The sequence below is a fragment of the Quercus lobata genome, chromosome 4 (genome assembly GCF_001633185.2).
Source record: "Quercus lobata isolate SW786 chromosome 4, ValleyOak3.0 Primary Assembly, whole genome shotgun sequence".
Classification (NCBI taxonomy): domain Eukaryota; kingdom Viridiplantae; phylum Streptophyta; class Magnoliopsida; order Fagales; family Fagaceae; genus Quercus; species Quercus lobata.
Genome location: NC_044907.1, coordinates 72395030 through 72400643, shown reverse-complemented (window position 1 = coordinate 72400643; position 5614 = coordinate 72395030). Strand labels below are relative to the sequence as shown.

At 37.6% G+C, this 5614-nt stretch overlaps 1 pseudogene; it reads left to right on the top strand.

The window, feature by feature from the left end:
- Positions 1–1942: 1942 nt before the first annotated feature.
- LOC115985750 lies at positions 1943–4797 on the top strand (annotated as a pseudogene).
- Positions 4798–5614: the final 817 nt, after the last annotated feature.

The window sequence follows — 5614 nt, the reverse complement described above, 5'->3', positions numbered from 1 at the left end:
AGATCTATTGCTTATCTCAACAATATCATCATCGGTTCCTCTCTTCCTCACTAAAGATCTGTAGATACCACTCCAAGATGCTAATTTCAACGCCAAGCATGAACATTCAGTCATTTTCTCTCTCTCAAGCATAGCCAATCTTAAGAAAAAAGACTTTATTGCAAAAAATTGTCCTCACCATCAGCAGATCTAAGAAAAAAGAAGATTTTTACTGCAAAAAAAGCTTCATTGCAGATCTATTTCAGCAATATTGCAAAACTGGTTTGACCTTTTTGGTTTTCAATTCTTAGGTTGAACCAACTGATTTGCACTGTTTATCGGTTTTAAAGCTATTTTCGGTTTTTTGCTATAACCAGACTGGATTGAAGGCTGGTTCCCGATTGAACCGATCGAACCGACCGATCTGGTTTGATTTTTAAAACCATGATTCTAATAGAAGGAATAATGGTATTGAGAGCCTTATGGTTAATGGCAGCTTGTCTTCCGATCAAGGTATGATTGCTGATTGTAGTACTCAATTCTTCATGAATTTATACTCTGAGTAGCAAGTTGATCGACCATTTCCAAAAGTCTTGGTATTTCCAATGATATTTGGTGATAAGGTAGACTAGCTAGATAGACCCTTTGAGGAGGCAGAAATTTTTGATTGCATACAGAATTTTAATGGTGATAAATCGCTTGGACCAAATGTGTTTCCAATGACTTTCTTCCAAGCCTGCTGAGGGATTCTCAAACCCAATCTTATGGTTGTGTTTCGTCACCTTTTTGCTAAAGGTCAGTTTGAGAAAAGTTTGAATGCAACATTCATCACTTGTCCCTAAAAAGAATGCAGCAATTGAAGTCAAGGATTTTCGTCCCATTAGTCTTGTTGGGGGGGTTTATAAAATCATTACTAAGGTCTTAGCCACCAGACTTCACACGGTTATGGAAGATATAATTTCAGCTTCACAGAATGCTTTTGTAAGGAGTAGACAGATTCTTGACCCTGTACTTATTCCTAATGAATGCCTTAACAGCAGGTTGAAAACTAGTTTGTCAAGGCTACTTTGCAAACTAGATGTTGAGAAGGCTTTTGATCATGTAAACTAGGGATTTCTTATGCAGTTACTAGAACGGGGTGGGTTCTTTGCTAAATGGAGGTGGTGGATTTTCTTTTGTATATCTACAGCAATGGAGGATCGGTTTCATCAAAGAGATTTTCCCACCACATAAAGCCCAAACCATCCTTAGCATACCACTAAGCCATAGACTCCCACTTAATCGCATAGTGTGGGCATATACTCCAAAAGGCATTTTCTCTGTTAGTGGTGCCTATAAAGTTGCCCTTTCAATCAATGGCAACACAGTTGCTACCCACAGTGGTCCCTCGGATGCTCAAAATACAAGATTATTTTGGAGAACTCTTTGGCGCTTACACATCCCAAACAAGCTACGTTCTTTTGCATGGTGTGCATGTAAAAATGTCTTGCCAACAAGAGTCAACCTTTGTAGCAGAAAAATTCTCATTGACCCAACCTGTGAAGCTTGCGGACTAGATGCAGAAACAAACGGCCATGTCTTGTGGGAATGTGAAAAAGCTCAAGCTGTATGGACCTTGTTTGGCATCCCTGTTCAGCACCATGAGATTAGATTTGGTTCATTTCTTGACCTCCTTTGGCACCTGATGTTAGTTCAACATGTTGGGGACGAACTTGTGGGACTCACTATGGCTATTGCTTGGAGCCTTTGGCATGCGAGAAACATTGCTAGAACAGGTAGGACACGGCAGACAAGCATTGGCATCATTTAGAAAGCAACGTTCCTGCTTGAAGAGTTTCGAAGTGCAAACCACAAGTTCCAGTCACCCATCGTCCCACACACTATCACTTGGTCTCCACCGAACAGCCCATGGTACAAGATAAACACAGATGGTGTCGTCTTCAAGCAAGCGCAAACCACAGGCATGGGTGTGGTGGCTCGTGATCACAAAGGGCAAGTCATTGCAGCTATGTGCAAGAAGTTATGGGTGCCACTTGGCCCACTAGAAGCAGAAGCCAAAGCTATGAAGGAAGGTATTATTTTTGCATGTGACATGGGGCTTCAGGAAGTAATATTTGAATGCGACTCAGAACTTCTCTTTCAAGCACTTATGGGTAAAACAACTCCTCCAGCTACCATCTCCAACGTCATTGCAGCATGCTTATGTAGACTTCAAGACTTCAGGGCAGCACAATTCTCCCATGTTCGTTGCCAAGGGAATCGCCCAGCACACATCCAAAAATTTAGATTTATTTGTAACTTAGATTGAGGAAAATCCAACTATTATTGAGAATGCTATGGCTCAAGATGTATTCCTTTTTCAATCTTCTTAATAAAGTTGACGTATTTCTTATAATAAAAAAAAGTCTACATGACAAGTTGTTAATGGTAGGGAAGATAATAATATCACTAGTAGGTTTAGATGAGAACTAATAACAATTTATTGTGTAAACTTTATAATGAAATTGTTATAAAATATTTTATCAATAACACTATTTTTTTTTTAAAGGAAAAATAGCACTAATTAAAAAAGTTTAGGGATAAAATAAAATGTGACAATATTTTCATAAGACTCTTTGTTTTTAGTTGTGATCAATTCTAATCTAATATTTTATTAATTTGTTTAATTTTATTTTGACGTATGGAAGATTTGACACTTCAATTGTTGTGAAAATTTATCGCATTTTAACATGATTGTAATTTTTATTTTGTAAATTTTCGGACACGTATTCCACTCAAAATCCTTTTTTTAATTTTTTTTTCCTTCACTTTTTTCTCATTTTTTTTCCTCCGCACACCAACTTGTCGCTTCTTCTTTTGCCGAGACCATCTTGTCTTTTCTTTAGCGATTCTTCTAAGACAGTTCTTCCTCACTCAAAAGACAAGAAGAAAGAAATATATTAAACACAAAATAAAAAAAAATAAAAAAGAGAGAGAGAGAGAAGGAGCCCGCAGCAGCAGTGGGTTTATGGAATTGCACATTTGAAGGAAAGGAAATGAAAGAAGAAACACTACTACCTGCACTGCATTGCACTGCACGGTGGGATTCTGCTTTTGGACTTGTTGCCAGTGACGAGGAGGAGGGAGCAAAGAATGCAGAGAAATTCTGATGGTATTTTATTTATCTATTTAGAGATCTTGGTAAAAATAAATTTGCTCATATCTGAACCTTGGTGGTGGAAACCATAGCCAAATGGATCAGAGACCAAGGCCTCGACCACGCTGTGGAGAAGGAGAAGCACTTAAAACCCCTTATCAATCTCAAGAAGTTGCTCATATCCGAGCCTTCAAACTCTGCACCCATCTCCATCATCACCCAGAAACGTGACTCCCTCCAAAACCCATTCCGCTCCATTGATTTCATCTGCAAATACCCTTTTGCTTTTTATGAGTTCCTTCCTGGTGGAATCGGAGTTTTGCCCCACGTCCGCCTCACTGGTGAGGCATTAGACCTCAACGCCGAACAACGCTTGGTTTATCAGAGCGATACCTATAAGAAGCAGACTGCTGATCCCCTTTTGAAGCTCTTGATGATATCAAAAACCAACAAAATCCCACTTAGCATCATTGATTTCTTGAAATGGGATTTGGGTCTTCCTAATAATTATGAAAAAAAAAAAAAAAAACCATAGTTCTGGAGTTCCCTGACTATTTTCGAGTCGTAGGTGGTGGAAACAAAGATGAAGATAGTGTTTTGGAGTTGGTTTGTTGGAGTGATGAGCTTGCAGTTTCAGTTATGGAAAAGAAGGGTTCTATTGCATTCCCTTTGCAATTCTCGAGAGGTTTTGAGATGGATAAGAAGTTGAAGAAGTGGGAAGATGAGTGGTAGAAGTTGCCTTACATTTCTCCATATGAAGATGCTTCTCATCTTTTGTCAAATAGTGATGAATCAGATAAGTGGACGGTTGCAGTTTTGCACGAGTTGCTTCATATTCTTGTGCCAAAGAAGACTGAGAGGGATAATTTTCTGTTGCTTGGAGAGTATTTGGGGCTTCGGTCGAGGTTTAAGAGAGCATTGCTTCAGCATCCGTGTATTTTATATGTCCACTAAGATTGGAACCTACACTGTGGTTTTGAAGGAGGGTTACAAGTTTGCTAGTTGAGGATCATCCATGGATGCAAATGAGGAATCAGTATATTCATCTCATGAACATGGTGAAGGAAGATGGTAAACCGGTTAGTGTGCTGGGTGGAAGTAATGAAAAGAAAAAGCAGACAATTATTGATGAAAAAGAGAAAGGAAAGGAAGATGAAAGTGGGGAAGAATATGAAGGGGCGTTGTCTGATTCATTTGGTGCTGAGGTCGAGGATGCTAGTGACGATGAGTATGATGATGATGAAGATGAAAACAAGAGTTAGAGAGGTGTTCGAAAAAATGTTGCAGGGAATAGAGGAAGAAAAGCTAGGAAAATGAATTTGGATGTGAAGGGGCTTTCTAGAAAATCTGAGTATGATGATGATGAAGATGGAAACAAGAGTCAGAGAGGCTTCCAGTACTCCTTGTGGCATACACAGCTCTAAAATTTGATGGACCGATGGTCATGTATATCTCCTGATACAAAACCATGATTTGATATTGAGACTCTTATATTGGAGATCATCCTCTTCCTAATGTAGGTTATAAATTATCCTTTGGTTGCAACACTACTGTCCGGAGGTTCAAGAAATAATTCATGTAACCCATGTTCAATCTTAATGTATTAAGAATGGTACCTGTGTTGTCAAGTTAATGGGCTGCTACAGTGGTAAGCTTCATTCATCTAAAAAGCTATTTTAACAGACTAAAGAGTTAACTCTTGAAAAATTATTGGATTGATCTGAACATGTATTTTATGTTGAAAAGAACGTTCCTGATGGTTGAGTTGTAATCTTGTATCGATTGTGTACCTTAAGCAATTAATTATGAGTCAAAAAATTGTATACTCTCAAAATCTGCAGAGTATAAATAGTAATGAGAACTGATCCATGGCCAACATATATTGTTAGATATTTTTTATGGGCACAGTGATCCTAGAAGTTATAGTAGAGTTTAGGTTTAATACTACAAAATAATTTTACCAGTAAATCTTAACAAAATGGTCTTGTGCTATTTGTTTTTTTTTTTTTTTTTTTTTTCCATGTACCTACATTTTGTTTATTATTGCAAGCTGAACTCAAAACTATATTCCTTATGGGTAAGCATATCTTGCTTAAGAGGGAGTGGTCATATGGCACATATGAGACTGTCTAAAGCACACAGGATCACATCCTATAATAAATATGTTTTCATTGCCATTAGTAAGTTTTAAGATTTAGCCTATGTAGTTGTCTTCACCTTATGAATAGCTCCAATTTATTTCTTTGATAATTATTTGTTTGTGCATCTCAAGAGTTTATTCATTCAGAGTAGCAGGAGCTTAAGAAGGACTTCAGTGGTTTGTAAGGGAATGCAATTTGATTTAGCATTATTTTTGGTTTTCTATGTTATGGTCACATGGGGTAAAAATTTGAGATTTTTGAGATCCCTAATTTAAAGTGGACTGGGCTATGTGATATTAATAAGTTTCTACACAATGATAATTTGTGGATTTGAAATTTGTGTGAAAGATTACTCTTC